This window comes from Mesocricetus auratus, unplaced genomic scaffold (genome assembly GCF_017639785.1).
Source record: "Mesocricetus auratus isolate SY011 unplaced genomic scaffold, BCM_Maur_2.0 Super-Scaffold_100003, whole genome shotgun sequence".
Lineage (NCBI taxonomy): Eukaryota > Metazoa > Chordata > Mammalia > Rodentia > Cricetidae > Mesocricetus > Mesocricetus auratus.
In genome coordinates, this window is record NW_024429188.1 from 49,354,450 (window position 1) to 49,366,412 (window position 11,963).

At 48.0% G+C, this 11,963-nt stretch overlaps 1 long non-coding RNA gene across 1 annotated transcript; it reads left to right on the forward strand.

Annotated features, from left to right (window-relative positions):
* The first annotated feature begins 10,855 nt into the window (after window positions 1–10,855).
* On the forward strand, window positions 10,856–11,661 carry LOC121139989. Its single transcript, XR_005876787.1, has 3 exons — window positions 10,856–11,029; window positions 11,211–11,371; window positions 11,515–11,661. It is a non-coding gene; the product is annotated as an uncharacterized LOC121139989 (long non-coding RNA).
* Window positions 11,662–11,963: the final 302 nt, after the last annotated feature.

Genomic DNA, 11,963 nt, shown 5'->3' on the forward strand with positions numbered 1-11,963 from the left:
AGGCAGCTTCTCCATAACAGTGCCAGTCCGTGGAGAATCTGGCCTGCCACCCATATCTCTCCAGTCCCGCACAGTATTCTCTCCCTCATGCCCATTCTCAGGCCACTTCTGTTATGCTTTCTCTCCTGGGTTTGGGTGGCAGTCAGACAAACATTCATGAGGATATGAGGACAGTAGATTCAGGTTTTCCTAACATTGAATTGCGGTTAGTGGTATGTTTGGGGAGCTTTGGTTGGTTTGACTTCACCAGGAACTCCCCACATGCTTTCTCCTCCTACTACAGATCAAAATCACTGATTGACTGTGTTGCTATATGCTGGTATCCTCAGCAATACGGAGGTTGAGGTACAAAGGATTACGAGTTCAGGACCAGCCTGGGTTAGATAAGGTGACACTCTCCACAAAAGCTACAACAAAACATGCAGTTGCTTCAGATATCAAGGTTTTGGGTCTCAGATGCCATGACCTCATGGAAGATCATGTTCCAGCAAGCTTTGCTCCTGTTCTACTGCATGCTAGGCCAAGGCATCCTCGAGGTAAGGACCATGGAGAGTTCCTGGGCATGCTTCCCTTTTTCAAGAGTCACAGCTAGGTATGACTTTTCTGTCAGATGCGGTTAGTGAAGATTTCCTCCCATTATGCCCGGGGGATTCAGTGGGTTACCTACTCTCTTTGCTGTTGATATCATTTGCTAAACAAGCACAGGTCTTTCAGAAACTCCTTGTCTGTGATGATATCTGCCTCTAGCATTATCTGACTTTCAGGTATTACATTAAGGTTAGTCATTTTGTTGCCATGAATTTCTCCCCAGAGTGACATGAAGATCTACCTCCATTTTTCTGCACTTGGAGTGTAGCATTGTAAGTGACTCAAGTCACAAGGACAAATCTTGCATGTCTTCTCACAGTTGAGGAGCCTAAGTTATATATAGATACATAAAATGATGAATGTGTAAGTAACATCGAAGTTGAAGTAAAACAGTCTATAAAGGACTGAGTGGCATGTCATAAGTGGCAAAATAACAGAAGGGAGAGTAAGGGGGTTTTGTTTTCGGGGTGCTTCCTCACATGCTTGCATGACACTGTCCGCATTAAACTCGGTTCTATACAATTAATAAACAGCAGTTATAAAACAAATTACATAATTGTGGAGTACATCAACGAGAAAAAGATTTTCAGCTCAAGGCTTCAGGGTCTTTGTGACACATTTCCTGCCTCTATGGTTCCTTCTGGAGTCTCTAAGCTCCCACCAATTCATGCAAGAGAAACCTGGAGTTTGGTTATAGAATATTAGTGGACCTTAGTGGTCTTGGAGAGCTTATGGGTTATTTCAAAGACCAGGAAGAGCCTCCTTGTCTGTTTGCTGAAATTGTGAGCATGGGGATGGAGCTGGAAACTGCAAAGTTGTAACGACACGTGAGTGTGTTTGCCTTTTAGCAAACATGATGTTAACGATGCAAAAACCACCCTTTCCCTACTGTAGTATCACCCCTTATATAATCATCACTAGAGGATTCTAAACAGTCTGGAGCACCACTTTCAATAAGTCATTTATTCATTGACCTTGGTGTATTGTGCTGGGTACAAAGTCTTGATTAGAATGGCTTTGGGGGAGAAAGGAGGAAAGGACAGGAAATAGATATACAAGTCAGTGATGCAAGCCAAGGTTAAAGGGATGAGGAAAATGTATCAAGCGCTTGGCCAGCAAGTACTTATCTACAGAAGGGGCGGTGGAAAACTGGGCCAGGGACACAGGGATGGAATTTCACAGAAGGGCACTTCCTCAGCCTTCACAAAGACAATAAGATTAAGGCGTTTGCCTATCTCTGACACTAACTCCTTTCATACCCCAAATGCCCATTGCACTTCTGGAAGACTCTGAATGTCTCTGCACCCTGCTGCGGCTCAGACAGGACCTTACTCTAAGGGGACGACTGTCCCACTAGAGACCCTCCTGTGCAATGGAGAGGGTGGGTTCCTAACTTCGTAGGTTAGATGGCTGTATCTTCCTTCCTTCTCCATGATGAGCAAACTCAACAACATGTGGATGCTGTTTTCCCTCCAATGTGCTTGATCGCTGCCCACAGAAGGCCAGTGACCGAGGTCTCTGTTGTTCACTGCTGAATCAAATAAACACAGAACTGGGCAGGCTGTGCTGGACCATACCAGGAGGATATGTCTAAGTCTCCCTGTCTCAGGGATCACAAATATAGCGCTGGACCCATTGTATCCACACAAAGTTCCCAACTGGCGGTTGGTGAAGCTCAGCAAATGTCAACACAGCTGATGAAGGTCTTTCTGACGAGGAATGTCTGCTGAAAACATTGTTTTTTCTAATCACCAAACTACTCTCCTCCATCTCCCTCTTCGTATAAATCCCTCTCCTCATCTTAGTTTCAAAGCAAGGCCTGTAGCCCAGGCTGGCACAGACATCACTACCATATCATTGAGCTTCTTAACCTCATGCCACCACCATCTGAGTCCTGGGATTATAGATATTTCTGACCACAAACTGAGTCTCTTATAGCAGTGACCTTGTTGTCTCCATTCCTGACCCATGAAGAGAACCGTAGCCTGTGAGTCACTTCCCCAGGGTGCTCAAGGACCACTTGCCCCTCTGTTTTCCTGTGCAGCAGAAATGCTCAGAAGCTTGGAGACCAACAGTACCACAGACATGACTCACAGGTGGTGAACAAGGTCTGACTGTTCCTCCCAGTTCCTGACTTTCTACCTTTCCCATTGGTAAGCACACTTCAGTGGCTGGCTTTATATCTGTTGTTACTCCTTGGTGAATGGTTTGTGTTTTGGTGAATGTGAAAGTAAGTGACTCTGAGTCATAAAGTACAGCATAGTACTTCTTTCAAGTATTTCATTGACAGAGGTTGTCTCCATCATGGACTGAGGGACAACTGCAGTGCTGAACAAGAGGTCTATGCGGCGAAGGTTGTGAAGATGGGTCATACAGAGTCACAACATCCCGGACATCAGATGTAGGGCTTACAGGGCAGTGGTGACTTCTATTCTGACAACAACTGCAGCCCCTCCCGACAGACTTCCATCACCATAAGGCATCCCTCATCACCTCCACTTGTTTAGGTCACAGTGGGTCACCCTGCCTGATTCCGTCTTTGGGGAGAATTCAATAATAAAAAATTACAGTAGAGTTTTGTTTGTGAGCCTAGCCTTTAACAGCTGAGTCATATCTCCTGGGTTTGACATGTGAAGCAAAGTTGTTTCTAATTTAAATTAAATTATTAAGTATAATTAAAAAATTTACAGTAGAGCATGATCCCAGTCTGGGTCCACATGCTGAGAAAATGCACAGCATCCGCACTATTGGCACAAAAATGATTGGATCTTAGCTCAGGCTGTGATTAGAGGTTCCGGCTCCCAAGGTACTGGGAATCATGCCAAAGGAAATTGTTGGGCTTATGGAACTGCCTTCAGTTGAACATGCCCCTCACTGTGATGCCTTAGGCTCTGGAATGAAGTGTGCAGAGGCCACGGGGAGCTCTACTTGGTCTTATGCTTTCCATTTTTAGAATATTTTCCACTGCAACCCCTCAAATCCTCAGAAAACCACACAGAATAACTCTAGGTTGCTGAAAGCTCTTCTGCTTTCCCGAGAATTGTCACTAAGTACCGGGCAGCGTTCAGTGTTTGCCGATCTATATTCCAATGTGTTTCTTCCTTGAGAAGGTCCCCCACCACCTGTCCTCACTGCATATTCCAAGTAAGAGCAGAAACATGTGTTGTTAGCACATTTCTAGAATAGCCCTCAGTGACATCCCTCCTTACAATAACTCGTGCCCGTATAAATGGGACCAACCCAATGCCTTGCATCTAGCCAACAGAAATTGGAAAATATGTCATTTCTACCCAAGGGCAGGCTATCACACCACTAAGGCATCCATCCTGCAGGCTAGGTTCCTGTCTCCATCACTAACTGCACATGTTCCTGTTGAGATGGACAGCTGGCAAGTAATATATCTCACAAACAGGAACAGGCTGAGGCTCTCATGCTGCAACCGATTAGGAACTGGATCCTGCCAACCACTGGTTCACCTTCAATCAAGCCTGTGAGACAGAGACACAGTCCCCATGCAACTGACGCCTTGAGTGCAACTAGGTGTCAGAAAGGCTGACATGTGGAGGACCCAGACACGTCACGTGGGATCCCTGATCCATCAAACTCTGGGAGGAAATCAGTGTATTCTGTTGGGCTGGTATATCTGGTGTGATTTGCTACATATCAGTCATGAACCCTGAAGACACCAGGACCACCTGGGGGCTGGGACTGTGCACAAGGGACAGAAGGCATGAGACAGACTAGGAGAGTTTCTTGTGACCCAGGATGTGCATGGTGTGCACATCTTTCACTCAGACTTGGGTTCAAGTCCCAGGTTTTTGTGTGACTCACCTGTGTGACTTTGAATACATCACTTGATGGTCCTGGTCTGAGTGAGTGCTTCTGTGAACTTGACTGACAGTGCCCTTGCAAGACTGATCAACGTACACACCTATTCAAAGAGCTAATGTGACAGGGTCTGGGATCTTCTAGGCACTTAAGGAAATAGGAGGCTGTATGTTTCTGGTGGTGACCTGGTACCCAACATCCACATCTCAGAAGCTCTCCCAAGGCATCGGGAGGCTTCTGGTGCAGAAAAGGAAACTGCAGGCAAAAGATCTCTGCAGCAGGTAGCACGGACGCCTTTGTTCTCCTAGAAGGGGGCACGTCAGACAGGATACACTTCCAAACAATTCTACTGTGAGCAAGAGAGTGGGAGCCTTGCCAGGACACAGAAAGAGCCCATATGGCTTGGATAGGGGGCTAGATGTGTTCTTTCTGAAGCCTGCATGCCCCTTGCCTCTCCTGTATTCTCTCTCTCTCTCTCATTCCTCCTGAAATCTCTCTGCCCTTCTTGACTTCCTGTCTCAGGGGCCTGACTCCACAATTCTGCCTCTTGTCATGAATTTCAAATGAGGTGGGAAGCTTGTCCTTCCTTCTGCAGCCAGGCTGGTGAACCAGCTAAGTACTATGGATATCATAGTTATATGGCTCCTTCATGCTCCCCCGGGCATAGAGGATGTGACATGGGCATTGCCACTTCGGTAGTCACTCAGATGGGCACAGCTTTGTCCTTTCCACCATGACCTAGACATGGTTCATTAAGAAAGCCTAACATATGCATTGCGGGATACATTGCTAAGGAGCCTTGTGGAGGCTTCTCTTTCCATCAGGCATTTCCAAATGACATGATTGCTTAAGAGACTTTGTCTCTCATTCCACGCACCATCCATCTATCTTACTTCCCCAGGATTCTCCACAGTGGTCTTGCCTCCCTCCCCTCAGAGTTCCTCCAATTCTCCTCCCATGGAGCCTACTTCCCTCTAGACCCACCACTCCCCTTCAAGGACTTTCACTTGCTTTCTGGGTCTGCTATGCTCAAAAGTAATTGCAGGCCAAAGATCTTCTCAGCACATAGCACAAAAGCTATTGTTCTCCCGGATGGGTGCAGATCTGTGTGGATACTTTTGCGAGGAATTCTGGTGTGGATGGAGGAGACTTATCAAAGGAGAATGAGGCCATGACGCAGATGCACAGGACACAATGTTTCTCTGTCTCCCCCTGGAAGCCTCTCTTCTTCCCTCCCATGCCTTTACTGCGTGCTCTCCACTTCCTCCACAATCTCCCTCCCTTGTGCTGACCAAATGTAGTGATATTCATGCATCCAGTGAACGCCTCAGCTCCTAGATTCTTCTCTGCAACAATGGTGCACATTCTCCCTTTAAGTGGCCCCAACAGGAAGCCCAGACTCCACCAGAGGAGGTGATGGACATTCCTGAGTGCAGGTGGAGTGCAAATTCTGAAGGATTTGGGGCATTCCACAAATGAATCCGGGCTGACCAAATGAACATGGGCTGCTATGTTGTATAGAGTATAGAACAGAGAGGGGGCGGGGAGGAAGAGAAATACTGCCACCGGTGTTTGGGAAGCTTAGGCCCAAGGCATAAGGCTCCTAAGTCTCCCATTATTTTCAGCCCTTCAGGACACTGCTCAAAGTAGGACCTTGGTGGGAGAGTGCCACACTCCCACCAATAAAATGGCTAGATCGCTATGCAGAAGGCATGACTGGACCTAGTAAAATCCCAGGAAGCAATGACAGGATATAATGGAGTGGGGCTTCCTAATAAGCAGCCTTCATCTCTCTGTCCCTCCCGAGCACACAGAAAAAGCCAGACATGGAATCACCCTGCCCCACCCACCAGAGCCTGAGGTCCCAGTTGCAACACATGGTTGACTTGGAAGAAGGCTTTTGCTGCCCTACCTGACTGAAACAACCCTCCTGCATTCTCCTTTTCACAGTGGACAATTCACAGTCCCTTCGTTTCTGGACCCTGTCTGTTGCTAGGAGTCTCGATTCATATGTGACTGCTAGTCACATTCATAGTGCTCTCATGTGACTCCCTTGCCAGTGATACCTTCCCTCTCTGTGGCCTTGAAGAAGTTGTTACAGCATCCAGGGCTGCCATTCCCCATTATGTCTACAGTGCAAACTTTCAATGAGAGATCTCTGAAATTCTGCAAGCGTGCACATTCTCTGATCCCAAATATTAGGTGACTAGGATACTGCAGTCAGGCTGCAAGGTTCCTAAGGCCATTGCTGTCACGGGAGTCTGTCTCTGATGATCCCTCCTCCATGGGTCCACATGCTAAGACACTACCTGTCACCCTGACTTGGTCCTCTCTTCAAGTCCAAGATGTATTCATAGATACAATGTGCATGGACAGAGTAGCAGCGGCCAGACCAGGTCCTCAGGATATCATCACCATAGCAGCCACAAGACAGGCCTCCAAACTCCAGACCATCCCTGATCATGTCCTGCCAGTTTCTTAAGGGCCAAACACTGGGGCAGTCCAACTGTTGACCAAGCACCCTCGTCCTGAACACCCATAGCCCCAGAGTTCAGTGTCTCTATGACACATGAGACTGTCCTTCGCTACCTCCTGGTAGCCATGTTTAAATCCTGCAAATACAGTGTAGAGAAAAAGGTAGTGGCCTGTCTGCAGTTTCAAAGACCAGCTGCCTGGTCTTGTTCCTTCAGAGCTCTTCCTTCCCCCGCATCCCCACTGCACCCCTGTCGTCACTCATGCCAGAGAACTACTACTCTGGAAATCATCCCTGACTCCATGACAGTCTCCAAGGCTGAAGAGTTTCCTGACAGCTAGCAATCTCATGGTCCATGAACTTCTTCCATCCCTGTCTGCCCTCCTCGTGCCTTTCCTGATCTCACTCCGGCACAGGTCCCGGAGGTCAGCTCTGAGCACTGCCAGCCTGGGATGACCCACACGCCCTGGGACTTCAGTTTGAATTAACGAGGCATTTTCTCAATACATCTCAATACGTCAAAATCTAAGTGGCAAAGTTTAAGGGGACAACAATAGCAAAATTAAGGCTGAAGATAATGAATAACAAGGTGGTATTCATAAAGTCACAGCCCCTCCTTGGAGATGCAGTCACAAGTGGTTGTTTAAATGTATGTGTAGTGTACCCTCCAAATTGTTTCCATATTTCTCTTCTAGAGAACTGGTCTCTGGAACAAGCACATGAAAAGGTGAGATCTGTAAAGAGCCAGGACCAGCCCCTTACATCTGGACATAAAGAAGGCTGGCACATTTGCATGTTAGGAACGCCAGGCAATGGTGCATAGATTTCTGTGAGATGACAGGTAAATTCACCTGTTCCTCAAGGAAAATGAGGAAAACCAAATGTGTTACTCTCTCTGAAATATGGACCTATTTTATGACAAGAAAAGAGATTTGTGTATCCATGGGGCACAGGGATGTATGTGAATACCTGTTTGCAGAATTCTTCAAGACACACACCCACTGATGGTAAGAGGAGTGGTGACTGTGGAAGCTGCTATTCTTCAGTCTGGCACTATTCCTACAGTCTTTGGTGAGACTACACCCAAGGATAAGCAAGCGTAATTTCAAACAAGTGACATTGCCGTGGGTCCTAAGAAACGGACCCGGTACCGCTGTAATGATCAAAGGCTTCCCACCCTTTCAGAACTCAGGAAGCTCCTCTCCAGCCAGGAAGCTCTAGTGGGATCCACCTATGCACGTAATACTTCCCACATATTATTACCTGTAGTTTATCCAGGTGTGTATCAGGGCTGACAGGATCCTGCTGACCCCTCTTCTGTGTAACAGACACTCCAACTGAAAGTTTCAACATTCTCTCTCTTCCCTCTACCCTTCTCCATGTCCCAAGCTGATAAAGCCGAAGCTACCATAAAAACACTTTATTCTTTTCATGTGTCATGTTTCCTTTCAGGGAAATTTCAGACATGCAGTAAGGACTTCTGTATATGAAGCAACCCCACATTGGGAGACTCTCTGTAACATGACCCACGCCCTCCCACCCACTTCCTCTCCTTGAAGAACTATGGTACCCTTCAAAGCAGGTGCGCGGAGACAGCTTTAATTTTCCCATGGGTTTCAAAGGAAAAAAATAAACAGCCATGCTGGTCAGGATTATCTTCCTCACCCTGCACTGGTTTCTCAAGGAGGAAGCTGCCTGGTGATCCATACGAACACAGGACTCATTTTTTAGAGAGAAGCATAGTTGGGCATATCATTCTGCTCCGTAGACAGTCATAAGAAATACCCGAGACAAGATGATTAGAACAACAGAAATTTATTTTTCTCATTGTCCTGCAGACTGACCAGCTCAAGACCAAAGTGCTTCCCAGCTTGGTTTCTGCCGAGAGATTCATGCTGGTGAGTTTATATGGTCACATGACATCTCCATCAGGCATCCGTGTGTGCCTAGAGCAAGTCCTCTGGTGTCTCTTCACATGAGGACATCCTCTTAAGTCAGCTTCCCACCTACGATCAACTTCCTCCTTAATTCCACACTAAAGGTTCCAAACCCAGCCAGCTCTTGGGTAGGACTTCGACAACAAAACAATTGTGAGGGGGCTTATTAGTCCAAGGCAGACAGAAAAGTGCCTTGTGGATGACACTGACCCGCTCTTTCTGATCTATGCTGTCGAATGATGGACACATGCATATTGCCTTAAGACAGTGTCAGATACTGCTGCCCCTCGACCTGCTTAAGCAGCTAACTGCCCCATTCCGTTGCTGGTAAGGGAGAGGAAGCACAGCCCTACCCACAGGAGTCAGTCCCTCATGCATCACTGCAGATGTCAGAACCTCCCAGCCAGGCCCTGGGCACATCCTAAAGCAACTGACAGTACAAAATCTTGGCAAGGGCCTTTAGCTTAGGACTGGGAACCTCATTCAGAAGCTGCATCATAGAGGGCTCAGGAGCTCTCCCTGAGACAGTTCCCATGTCTCCTTCTGCCCCCAGGTGGTAGCTCAGGAGAGCAACACGTGCAGGCAAGGAAACCAGGAGTACTTTCATGGCTGCAGGTCCAAAAGCCAGCATTCTCTTTATTAGCATAGAGGTGTTTGCAGGACTTGGAAGAAGCACTGACTCATCAGTTCACGTTCCTTGCATAAATATGGATGTTGAGAAAATGACACAGAGCTAGGAAGCCTTTGTTTCTATTCCTCACCACTGAGGTCAGCGAATTAAGCCCAGATTGTTGCTTACATTTAAGCAAAACAGAGGGAGCCCACACTGTATTCACACAGCTGGGCATACATAGTTATGAGAAGCATCCCATCACCTTTTTGTGGTTTCCATGCCACTAAGCCTAAGCTCCCGTGGAGCACTCTGAGAGGAAACCATTTGAGGGCATGGGCAGGGCAAGGAGACAGCGAGGACAAAGAACCCTATTCATTTGGGGGTAGGTGGTGGGTCATGGTTCTGAGCATTGAGAAAATGGACCTGGCAACTCCTAAAATTCATCTGAGGTGCTTGGGCACATCATGGAAGGGTGCACATGAAAAGTGCAAGCTCTTTTACTCTGATACGCACAGCGACCACTGACACCCTACTCCTTAGGGCACAGCACACATGTGCCACACCTGCTTACACATCTCCAGGGCTGCTAATCATCACCCCAGGGACCAGAGATGGCCTGTCTGGAGAGAAAGACTTTGTCTGGCAAATTTCCCTCCACGGCAATCCCACCTCCTGTTCCTTCCCATCATGTCTCTCCCACCCGGGGTCCACCTAGAACTCTGGAGTGATGCCTGTGGAGATGTAGAACAGAGATGACGGCTGAAGGCCAAAAGTATCTTTACACAGCATATGGATTCAAAGGCATAACAGACCATTCTCCATTTACCTGCACACTTTGATGCTACAAAGGCAATTCAGTCACCATGCTTTCCTCACAAATACCACATCTTTATCATCAGCATCACTTAGATTTCACCTACAAGTTTCAGAGGTCACTGTGTGAAAACCAATGAAGACTTAATATGACCAGAGTGTCTGCTTGAAGCAGAGTATAAAACACTCTGGCTTGAGTGATGCTTAAGAATTTTCCAGGGTTTAGGAGAGAACATAAGACAAGAACCAGACCAATGCACTTCCAACAAAAGAGCCCACTGAAGGAAAAGGATCAAATACTGTCACCACAAATGAGATACGGCTAAAATATCAGTGTGGTTTTCTATCAAGGTCAAACATGGCTTGAGACTGAGGAGGAGACAGAGGGAAGACAAAGAACAGAGAGAGACAGAGAGGAGGAAATAGAGTGTGAGGAGGAAGAGAAGGGAGGCAGGAATAAGGAGCAGAGAAGAGACTATGGGAATGAAAGGAAGGTAGGAAGATTAGAGAGGAGGGAGTGAGAGACACCGGATGGGGGGAGATGTCACATATCAGCAAAGTATCCACTGGCTGGGCTGCATGTTCTGGACCAAAGCAGGGAGGAACCATGGGCAGGGCCAGAGTGGGCAGGTGCTCTGAGAGGTCGTGCTGAGCATATACACTCGGTCAAGCAGGCAGCTGAGGAGATCTCTACAAAGAAGTCCCAGGAGTCATCCTGGCCAGGACATACACTCCTGGAAGATGATCGTCCTTCCCTTCTTCCCACCTCCTAGGCAGGTGAGTCTCCCTTCCATGTGGTCTGGAACATCCTCCAGGGGGCTGGGGTTTGGACAAGGCAGGTCTCCCCACTTCTCCATCCTCAACCAGGAGTGCAGATGCACCTCACAGTGGCTGAATGGGGCAATGGACAGCAGTCACGAGGTGACTGCAAAGATGACACCTCAGCTCTCTCTTTCAGACCCTGAGAAACCCACAATACTCCCAGGGAGCTGTCTTCTTTGCTCACACCATGGAGAACTCATCCGATGGCCCAAGAGGCACCAGGGAGGATGCTCCTCCTAGAAGGATCTGGAAGGGCCGGTTCCAGAGAGCCGTGGCTCCTGTGTCCAAGTTCTTCGGGTGAGGGCTCTGCTCCAGCCTGTCTGTCTCACCACCCACTGCAAGCCGGGCGGCCCCTTGCTCGCCCCCAGAGAGCACCCAGCCCTCCCTTCCATCCCCACAGGGCTTCTGAGGGGCCGCTTGTCTCTCTGTTTGCTTCTCAGGAGAGGGCGCTGAACAGGCCGAGGCTGAGTCCACGGGAGTTGCAGACACCCAGCCATGACAGTGAGCAAGGCCTTCTGCTGCCCAGGCCCCTGCTCTCCCAGGCATCTTGTTCAATGAGGTTGAAATAAATGCCGGCGTGCCTTACAGTGTTTTGTCTTCATGGTTTTCCTTCACTTTCATACTGACAATCACTCATATGAGAGACCATCTGGGTGTCAGTCTTGGTGGTCCAGGAGATGCTGGTGTGAAAAGCGAGAACTAGTGTCTTTGTTAGTCCTGCTGGGTCATACAATCACCTTCTTGAGGCAATGGTGCTTGCCGTTTGGTGGTGGCATTGGAGTCCTAGTTCAATGTGCATTGATTTCCCACAGCTCTCAGCTCTCACCCCAAGGGGCACTTGCATGCACCAAAATTTCCTGAGGAGGGAGTAGCATGCCTCTGCCCCCTT